Here is a 10,996-nt window from a genome sequence, read left to right on the forward strand (position 1 = left end):
TCATTGACTTACAAATAAATGGACGACGGGTCTAATACAAAAACCACGAAAAAAATGTCCCAAGTCAACTTATTTAAACGTAGTGACATGTAAAGGAATATGAAAAAGCTAAAACGTTGAATTTAAATTATAATGTCATCGCAGTACTGTCTAATTTTGCTTGCTTCGCTGTCAGTCGAACAAACGAAGACTAAAGCGTGAATGACGCTCTGTATACGATTTTAACGCCCTATAAGTTCGGACACTTTTTAGCGCGGACCCGACGTCCATATAATTGTAAGTCAATGCCCAATCTGTAATAACTACTACTAATCATGTGCCAATTTTAATACCAATCTGTAATACCGTATCCCTTTCAGGGTAAATCTGTCTCACGTTGAGTATTTAAGTAGGGAGTGTTTGGTAGCGTTGTACCTGTTTTTTGTATATACCTTTTTTGTTACAGCCTCTTTTTCCCCTTTTGATTTAATTACGAATAAATTTTCTGCGGACCAAAGTATCATCAGGTCACCGTTCATTAAGGTTTGCAACCTTTTCCAGGTGGTATATCAACGACATATGGATGGACAGTTCCGAACGATCTAGTCGATCGAGGGAGGAACGGTGAGGGTGGAACTAAATTGAATAGTTCCTGTGCACACTCCCCGAAATATATCCGATAGAAATGTGAAAAGTTTGAAATGATAATATATACCTTATATTAAAATTATCTACCATAACTACTATAATATGACTATATACCCATTTATGTGGCCTGTGATATACCCTGTATAATTTGAATCAACATCTAACTACTAAATACCGAACAGTGTCTATACGTGAATTTGGGGCACATAACTTTATGAATACATTCAGAAGGTTTACTTGTATTATTTAGCAGTGTAAATGCAAATAATATTGAGAGGAGATTACGCAAGTCTATATGAAATTTGTCCTTGAGATTTGAGGGTGTGTTATTATAGGATTAGTTACACTAGAATGAGGCAAGAAATTACCCAAAAATTTGGTTTCCGAAATAACGATTCTTCGAATTTTCATTACACCGAAAACCGAATCATAACGAAACCGTTGTTCTTTCAGGATATGTTGGATGTTTATCGCAAAGATACAATTAGGTTCGGTAAGGTTAGGTTAAATTAGGTTTAAAAGAAAAAAAAAACATTTTTATCTCAAAATTACTTGCGAGGTTATGAAAATTCGAGCAAACGTTAGTTCTGGAAAATGTCATTTCGAACTACTGATAGGTAACTAGAAGCATGGAATATTAAATTTTGATTACATACATATTTGCATATGTTGAATCTTTTTTGTGTGACCTCAAGTGACAGGATGAACAAGTCGAGCACCTGGTGGTACCACTCAGAGCTTTAAATCGCAAATATTTGAAGGGCACTGCCTCAGCTCCCGTTACACTGAAACATAGTTTGACAAGTCCCATGTGACTGTAATTTCACCGGTACCCTTCCAAACCAAAACGCAGTAATGCTAGCAGTTGCAGTGAACCTCAGATGTCTGAGATTTAAAGCTCTGAGTGGCACTTCCACTGTCATGGATAGACGTGTAGCTTATCACCAGCCACAAGTCTTTTTCGACCCGTAGATTGACATCGTAAAAAAAACTAAAGCCATTTTATCTTCTAAAATTGGCTATTCGCTAAAGTTATTAAAATCCGAAACACAATTTTCAGCTATTCCATGTAATGGCGACTAATCCTTATTTCAATCTATCGTACAGAAAATCAGTTATCCGTAGTTTCAGAAGCTTATAGCCAATTTGCTCTGTTAGTTCGATTATCCGATCGTGTTTTATATACTTCAAGCATTTTATTCGTAGTGTTACATTTTACGATAATATTGTAAAAGAATGTTATAATGTTTGATATTCATTTATTTATGTTATACTTTGTTATAGGTAATTATTAATACAAATATCGAACACAAAGAAAAGTTCCCTCGATCTGTTAGGATGCGAACCTGTGTCTGTTTTGTCAATCTAGAGTACTGCTATACGAACTGAGCTAAAAATCGAGTCATTCATAATAATAATAACAACAATAATACGAGATCACCGACATGTGGGATGTAGGCTCCACTGAAATAATCACAGTTGTTTTCTCCGCAAATGGATTAATTCCAGTCAGCTTTGCTAGCAGCTTCAGGCGGTTGGATTCTTGTGTTCATAAGGCATGTCGCTTCCAGCACAAATGCAGAAAGCTTTCCTGTTTGATACGGCACGTATTGTTCGCCGAAACCTGAACCTGAGACTGTGCCATTGCCGGGGAAAACCGCCTCTCCCACTTCAAGAGGCGAGAATCGAAAATATATATCCCAAATAATAATAATAATAACGCACATCATAGCCCCGCACTAAGGAAACCCTGTGTCGGGGGTGCTAAGGACACCCATTTCTCTCGGCCCGCGACGCGCGTAACTTGAGGCCGGTCAGACGCCGACCACACTGTGATCCGGGCGCACTAATGCGAGTGTCGTCGCGAGTCGCCAGGCGTTGTAGTTGAAAAACACGAGGCGTCGCGACGCTTCAACTCTGCGCTAGTATGAGTCGAGCCTTAGTGTGTTATTGTTAAATAAAAATATATTTTTAACCGACTTCAAAAAAGAGGAGGTTATCAATTCGACTGAATGTTCTTTTTTTTTCATTCATCCACCTTTAAGGGTGGCTGTTCACGCATGAAGATTCATTTTTATAAATAGCGCCTAACTTTAATTTAGGAGCAATTATTTTAATGGTTGATTTTGCTGTTTCTCCAATTCAAGGCGTTTTTCTCTTAATATACTTTGAGTAGTGAGAACCGATTATTATTATCTCCAGTGTCAAGTTCTGTATAGTGGCGAACTAGGGGATATTTCAATAAAACTTAGCAAATAGACGTAATTCCACGTACTTTTGAGGTCGGTTTTTTTAGTACTCTGTACTGAGATTATTTTAATTTGTAATACCAAGTGGGTCGCCGAACAAGCAGTGTTGCAGCGATACTTAGAGCGAAGATCTGAGGGGCACTGCTGCTATATCCGTCACCTTGAGACATACGTTGACAATTCACCAGCACCTTTAACCCTTCAAAACCGGAACACAATAATGCTCACGTTACTGCTAGGCGGCTGAAATAGGAGTGTAAATACATTCCTGTCTTCTGGACTTCTTGCAGGTCCTAGATCACGGCTGGCTACACTTGAAATCGTCACACTGATTAAACACTATTACTCAAGCGTAAGACTGATACCGCTGAGAAGAATGACTCAGAATCTTTATTGACTGCCCTTTCGAGTCACTTAGTCACGGGTTACGCGTAATTGTTGTTTCATGGAAAATTTTTCGTAATTCTTAAATATTGTGTACTGCAATAGGGGCTTTTTAACCGAAGTGTAAGCGATTAGATTTTAGTTGTGCGTCGATAGTTCGGACGTGTGTTCGCTCGATGGTTTTTAGTTTTATTTGCAATCGGCCGGCGCGGTTAGAGTGAGCTATTAGGCATCTTGTACCGCTGCCAGAGCACACGTCCGTTAGTCAGTGTTCTGGTGAGCATATCTGTGTTTAAGATGACGAATCGGTTGACAACCTTCTGGTAGTGTGTAAGTTTCAAAGTCAAGTAGCATGTAACCTGAGAAAATATGTAAAAAAGTACAATAAAGCAAGTTTTGAAGATTATCCCAGTTTATATTTACAAAAGTACCTCTCGCTACGCAACACGAGCTACGTCCAAGCTTACAGTACGTAGCGGTTTTGTAACAGACTCAAGCTCTGTTTGAGACGTTTATCATATATCAGGTCTGATAAACGAAGTACAAGATGTTATATGATTTTTTGTTCGGGACTTAATCATGTATGAAACATATTTTAATTACCTTGAACCTTTCGGACGTATTGCATATTGTTGTGTGTTGGTCTAGTGACAACCCTAGTTCACGAATAAATAAAAAAAGCACGGCTAGTGGATGTTAACACTCGCCTCTTCAGTCCCTTCGAGACCATGGACGTTGCAACACGTCCAAACTGGCGTCCAGGTAATTAAAATATGTTTTATACATGATTAAGTCCCGAAGTAAAAATCAAATAATGTGTAAAAATCGTAAAAGTTTAAATCAAAGTATAGTACAAAGTAATTCACGTTCTACAAAGGAAGGTCAGTGTCAAATTTATCTGAAAGCTGGAAGCAGCAATATATTTTTTTTAAACTGAACCTTATTGCGACTGTTACGCACAGGAAATGAAACTACTTTTTCGGATATAAATCGGGTATATTTGTTTTTTCAAACAAAGGAATGTTTCGGGCTTTTTACAGGACGCATGGTCACGGCGGAATGATATCTGTAAAGGACCCGAAATGTTCGTTTATTAAAAAAAAAAATTACGCGATATAGATAAAAAAATAGTTTCGTGTAAAGAGCTCCTTTTATCAAAACTGAAAATCAACCAAACAAATGAAAATAATTCGAGATGGTTTTTATAAAATTCTTCCAGCACATTCATTGAAATAAATTAATTGAAAAGAAATTCCTTCCTTACAGAATCGTTTATTAGGTTCGAATTCGTCTAAAATGTCCATTAACGCTACAATATCAAAGATTGGTCGTCGCATTACCATAATGAAACGGGAGCCTTTTGATACCGTCTTTTTGAAAGCATTTTTGCAACAAGCAAGTGAGGATGGATTAAAATGGAAGCTTTTTTTGTTTGCTCGCATAATTAATTAAGACGTACGCGGTAATTGCGTAGTATAGGATTCCTTTTCAAATTGCTTTGGTCTTTGTGAGGTTAATGGACTCCATTTGCAAAAACGCAAACAAAACTTTAATTAAATTCAATACTTTTCTCTCTTTGTTTACCAGTTAAAAAAGAATAGAAGACTTTATTTTATGTGAAAAAAAGACGCTGTAATTAATGGTTAAAACTATTTTAAAATATTTTATATATATATATTTTAGAATATTACATACGATTTGCTGACTAGATATTAAACGTTTTGGATTTAAATTGCATATATTATTACGAACTTTCAACTATTTATTGTTGCTTATTGCTCTTGGTATAGTGTTCGCTGAGGTCTATTGCGTGACCATATCAGAATTCCAAATGTGTAATGTATCATGCATTTTTTATACACGACAGGCAGATGACTCCATTCCATCTGATGTAAAATGGAAAATGGAATCCAAACGTGAAGAAAGCTAATACAATGTTAATATAATCACCACCCAAGCCACCTTCCACCCTGCATGCCTACAAGATGCCTCTTCACGCCTCGTTTGAAGGACCTCATATCGTAACACGGAGGGAATACGTGCCCTGGAAGGGAGTTCCATTTCTCAACTGTGCGACAGAGGAAGGTGGCCACAAAATCTTTTAGTTCTTTTAGTAGTTTAGATGGAATACGGGTAGTTGTAAAGCGGTTGTAAAGTATAAATATTATTATCCTAATAGAGATTGGCATAATTTTTAAGTCTTAAGATTTTTCGGTTACCGGTATTGAAATAGTTTACCAGACTATTCAAATTTTTACTTTACCTTCACGTATTTTATGTTCAATTTGGAACGAGTTGCAACACCTCTTTCGGCACTTTGTTCAGAACGTCACACCACCTTTTACACGTTTTATTTTCTACCTCTACAATAATGTTAGAAATGGTATATAGCTACAAAAGATTACTTAATGAATATAAATAAAATAAATTACGTAATTAAGTAACTTACCGTTGACTTTATATATATGAATATAAGTTACCTTTGTTATGTTGAATATCATGGTAAAAATTCAATAAATACTTAAAAATTACAATTTTAAACTAACATCTCTAGTCAGTCGCTGATAGCTAGCTGTAAAGGTACCTGTCTGGGTGAAGAAATCGATTTGTCACAGATAACGCTGCAGGAAGAACGTCGTTAAAAACCAAAAACAAAATTCTGCAACTAGCACATAGAAAAATTCGTAAGATTGGTTGGCTTAATTCATTACATGTAAACTTATTTTATCTACACACACATCAAGCCCTCTATGATGTGTTCAAAAATCGCAAATTACGACCAGAATAAAGATAAACTTTATTAGAACAATTTTTTTGTCTGTGAAAATGTTACTATTGTGTAATAATAACATCGAATTCGACTTTATTATTACATTCAAATTTCGAACATCTCTCAAAAACAAAACAATTTGATTCGACCTCAATTCTAATACCAGTCGAGGTGACAAGTTACATAAGTGAGAGGTTTGACAAATTTCACACGTTACTTGAAATCGAGCGATATGATGGTTGGGGCCGACTCTAGTTTGTCTATGAATTATAAAAAAAACTACGATTGCGTGACATGCGAGAGAAAAGTTTTTGTTTGCCGCTAATTCGCCAGTCGTAACATGCGGTTCCTGAACACTTCATAGCTTATAATATGTGTATAGATAAAGCAGTGTGATGTAACCCTCACTCGTATTTTTAATACTTTTCATTATGTAACAGTCACATAAACCACTATTACGTAACAATTCACTTAATATAACATACGTTTAATATGAACTTACGTACTATAATTACATTTTAGATAATAAAAAATAACTCTAACACTCATTTTAAATAACAATCACATGTTTTGCGAGTCAGTTTATATAATTCAATTTGATAAAATTTTTATCAAATTTTCAAGTTTTATTACCAATATTTTTATGTGACATTACTTCACTAGTTTGTTATAATAATTATTAATACAAAGATCGAATACTAAAATAATCGGTCCGGCTGGATACGAACCGACGACGTCTTCTTGCATACCGTGCCAGACGCTATACAAACTAAGCTAAACTAAGTTTACAAATCTTCGCTTCCACTCATGGGCTAGACAGACACATGTCCCTCTACCACGAGGTTACTGTGACAGTTGTCGCTAGCGACCGCGTAAATTACTTCACAATGTTGTATGGCAAATTATACAGCGCCCCTAGCGGTCGCAAGAAGAAACAACATTTTGTTTAATTAAATTTTTATTGAATTGATACTCAATTCTTTTTTGTGAAACATAATAATTATTAATACAAAGATCGAACACTCAGAAAAAATTCCCTCAAGTTTTTTGAATTTTTATTGAATATCAATTCAATAAAAATTTAATTAATGAACATATGTAATAAATAGTTCAGAAACATAAACGGCTCAAGCTGTTTTATCTTGTTCTAACCTAACCTAAACTACTAAAGTAGGGGCGCACATAAATTTGACTTATACACCTTAACACTGTCAAAAATCTAATCTGTAACAAAAGTATATTATTATAAGATTTATTCTAGCCGGTGAGGATTGCTCATAGAGTATATAACCAGAAATAGAGACGAAATAAGGGCCATATATTCCTGATAACACATTAGCGATATAGCTCTTATAAATATTAAGTCCCGTTTGCACTGAAATATAGACAGACCAACTACTGACCTGTGCGTACGTCTCCGTATATTCCAAAAAATATTCTGTATTTATTGTAATAAAGATAATATCTCTAACAATGCCGTGCTGTTATATTCGGTGGTGTGGGAAAAACAGCAAAACATCTAGTTACAAAACAAATGGAATCACATTTCATCCGTAATTAAATATTAAACATGTAATTTTGCAATTTTCGTCCATTATAGCAAAGCTCAAGTTAACTGGTCGATTTGAAGTGAAACAGTTGACGACACCCATTGCCGACAACCGTCAATTGTTTCGAACTCGGGCTAGCCAATCGGAGCGCAGTTGTCGCAGTAATTATATGGCAGAATAGTTTTCAAACAAATTAAATGACATTTTGTCTCTATTTCTGGTTATATACTCGATGGGACCGCTCTTGCGCCCCGGCTTTTAATTGTGACTCTCGGTGAATGGAGTTTAACCCTGTTAATCATAAAAAATATATCTTATTTCGTAAAATTTATTTAACTTGAGAATAACACCTATATAAAATGATTACTCTTCTGTCTATATACATTTTGGAAACTGCCATGTTTGTAAGACAACATTTGGATCTTTTTGAATTCGTTGAAAGCACACGTCGAAACGCAAAGCTCATATTACCAACTCCAAGATTGGAAATGTTTAGAGATAGCCCGCTATATAGATGCATACTAATTTATAACAAAATACCAGACATCCTCAAGAAAGTAGATAGTGACAACGCGTTTAAAACCAAGTTGAGGTCTCTGTTGCTAAGTAAATGTTATTACAATGTGGGAGACTTCATGAACTCTCCTATAAGCTAAAAGAGTCCAGTTTCAGATAAGTAATTTTAAATCTATGTAATACTATGATCTAAAGTTTATTAATGATAATTTTAAGATCCTATATGTATTAGTTCCTAAATGTTATTATTATTATTTTTTGTTATTATTTTTTATTTTTACAATTTTAATATTACGTTTAATAATAATTAATTGCTGCACCCCAAACGGGTATGTATGTACTTATTACCTATGTAATTTTTGTACCTACATTGTTTGCAAATAAATAAATACATAAATATTATTATGTAAAAATTGGTTTATATAAAATGTTTCTATTAAGTGTGAATATTGTAATTAAATTGAATTACAGGAAGTATATTTAGTCCAAGTACAGTTGTATTCAATGAATGGTATGTAATGGCATTTTATTTTCGTAGAAATGATGCGCACCCTGCAATGTCACAAGTGAATTGAAAGAAAAGTAACGAAATTAAAAAATTAATATTTTTTCACATAATATGTTGCTCTGATCCCAAATGTTAGCAGCTACTAAAACTAATGGTACATTTTTATTAAATGAATTGGCAACCCTATGCATCTGAGGCGCGAATTGCATGCGGTATTTCCCCACCTTACTTAAAAGATCCTGTAGTGGGAAAGGGCGAGCTGGGGAAATTTAGAAAGCGTGTTTGGCCATTCGATTACGAGGAGCGATAGCACACAGTAGTAACAAGAGGAGAATCAAAACTGATTAATGAGTTAAGTGAAATTCTAAATATGTAATTATATATAAGTAACGTGTTCGTAAATGTTTTTTAACTTACATGTGAGAATTTCTGAGAATAAAAATTGTGTGAATCAATTTACAGAGTTTTCCGTCACAAGATTATGAAAATCGTGAACAACGACATACCCAGACCCGAGACAATACAGAAAAGTTGGTTTTGGTTGGAGACCTCACAAATGGCAACACTATGTAATATGCCAGCCACTCGACTACGGCCTTTTAATTCTGTATATCGGTTTTGATGGGTAAGAGAGCTGGTGAAATTACAGACACATGGGAATTGTTAACTTGTGTCGCAGTCGCCCCTCAGATCTTTGTTATTTTACCGCTCACGCGATACATGCAGCCGTAGACGCATACCACACCTAGAGGTGCCGGTGATGATTTTATACCGATTTATCGGATATCGAAGTTATAACAGGTAAAAATAACTAATATTAATTGCTATTTCGGTAACTACTCTAGCAAACCATAAATTTTTAATGCCTGAGTCTGTCATTTAAAAAAATAATCAACTTCAAAAACACGTCACGACAATCGTGTGTGTTATTGTTTGGGCTGGTGATTTCGGTGTTTATTTATTGAAAACATACCGTAAGTAGCGTTTTTTAAGTTTACCCTGAATATAAATGTTTATAAACTATACTTTAAGGAGTAATTTCTTGGTAAACGTTAGAACCACTCAAACGGAATATTATCATATTTATCCAAGTACACCAAAAATTTCATTAGTGCTTTTTAAGTGCAGGATTTGCGGTGTATTACTGCATTTTATTTGAGATGTTTTTGTTGGTAGTACGGAGGGTATTTATTTAGCAATGCAGAATAATAATTTTTATTTATAAAAACTTGTATTTAAACTGAATGCTTTTCTAATTTGCGAAACCAAATAGCCGCCATTTTGCGGTAGGAGGACCGCATCGCGTGAGCGGCTACGGCTCTTAGCTGCACAGCAACTGTTATGGACAGACGTGTCGTTTACCACCAGGCGTGCGACTTGTTCGTCCCGTCACTTGGTGTCATAAAAAAATGTATTTTAGTGTCGGTGTTTATACTGTTTCTCTATAAAGGTATAAATGTTTTCTACCTCCTTTTAAATTTCCTTTTCGTCATAAAATTCACCTGCAGTGTAAGATTTTGTTATCAGTACTTAACGACACACTTCGTTTTGACGACTGGCAAGATTACGCCCTTTTATCCTAGACCTGCCTTAATATCGAGTTCATTTAGAATAAGCACCGCCCTTACAAAAAGATTGCAAGATATTTTTCTTTCTACATTCTACTGGGTTTTAGGGTCCCTTCAGCAAATTTGTAACGAGCAATATTTTTATTGGGTTTTAGTTTTTTTGCGATTTTTAGATATTGTGAATAAAACTAATTTTCTTAAATTTCGATGTTCGTGAAATTCTGATGTGTATCTTTACCATTAGTTCACGGTAACAGTTGCCGCTAGCGACAATTTCAAATATTTGTATACAAAATGTTACTTCTTCTCGTAACCGCTAGGGGCGCTGTTCAATTTGCCTTACAATATTACCAAACGTTTTACGAAGTTGCCAGCGACACCTGACTCTGTAATGTCACGGTAGAGGCTATGATCACGTAATAGATTCCAACGAATACTATTATAAGAGCAAATACGACAAAACGATAAAAAAAAGACCAGAAAAGTGTGCTTATTGGCTTGTTAATCTACATCTATTTGCCAATTTTTTTTTCGAGAGATTCATCCTCAAGTTTGCCACCCATACAGGCGGAATATTTTCATCAAATTTAAATACTGAAGTAACCTCTTTCCAAAAAAAACAACAATCACCAAAATCGGTTTACAAATGCCGGAGTAATCACGTAACATCCACAAAAAAATTGAATTGAGAATCTCCTCCTTTTTTAAAGTCAGTTAACAACAAATAGTTGATAGCTACACATGCAAAATGAAGCCATTTCTTTTGGATCTAAATAGCGTATATTTGTTTTATTCAAACAAACTTAAAACCTTTCGGGTTCTTT

This window comes from Hyposmocoma kahamanoa, unplaced genomic scaffold (genome assembly GCF_003589595.1).
Source record: "Hyposmocoma kahamanoa isolate Upper Pololo Valley unplaced genomic scaffold, ASM358959v1 62, whole genome shotgun sequence".
Classification (NCBI taxonomy): domain Eukaryota; kingdom Metazoa; phylum Arthropoda; class Insecta; order Lepidoptera; family Cosmopterigidae; genus Hyposmocoma; species Hyposmocoma kahamanoa.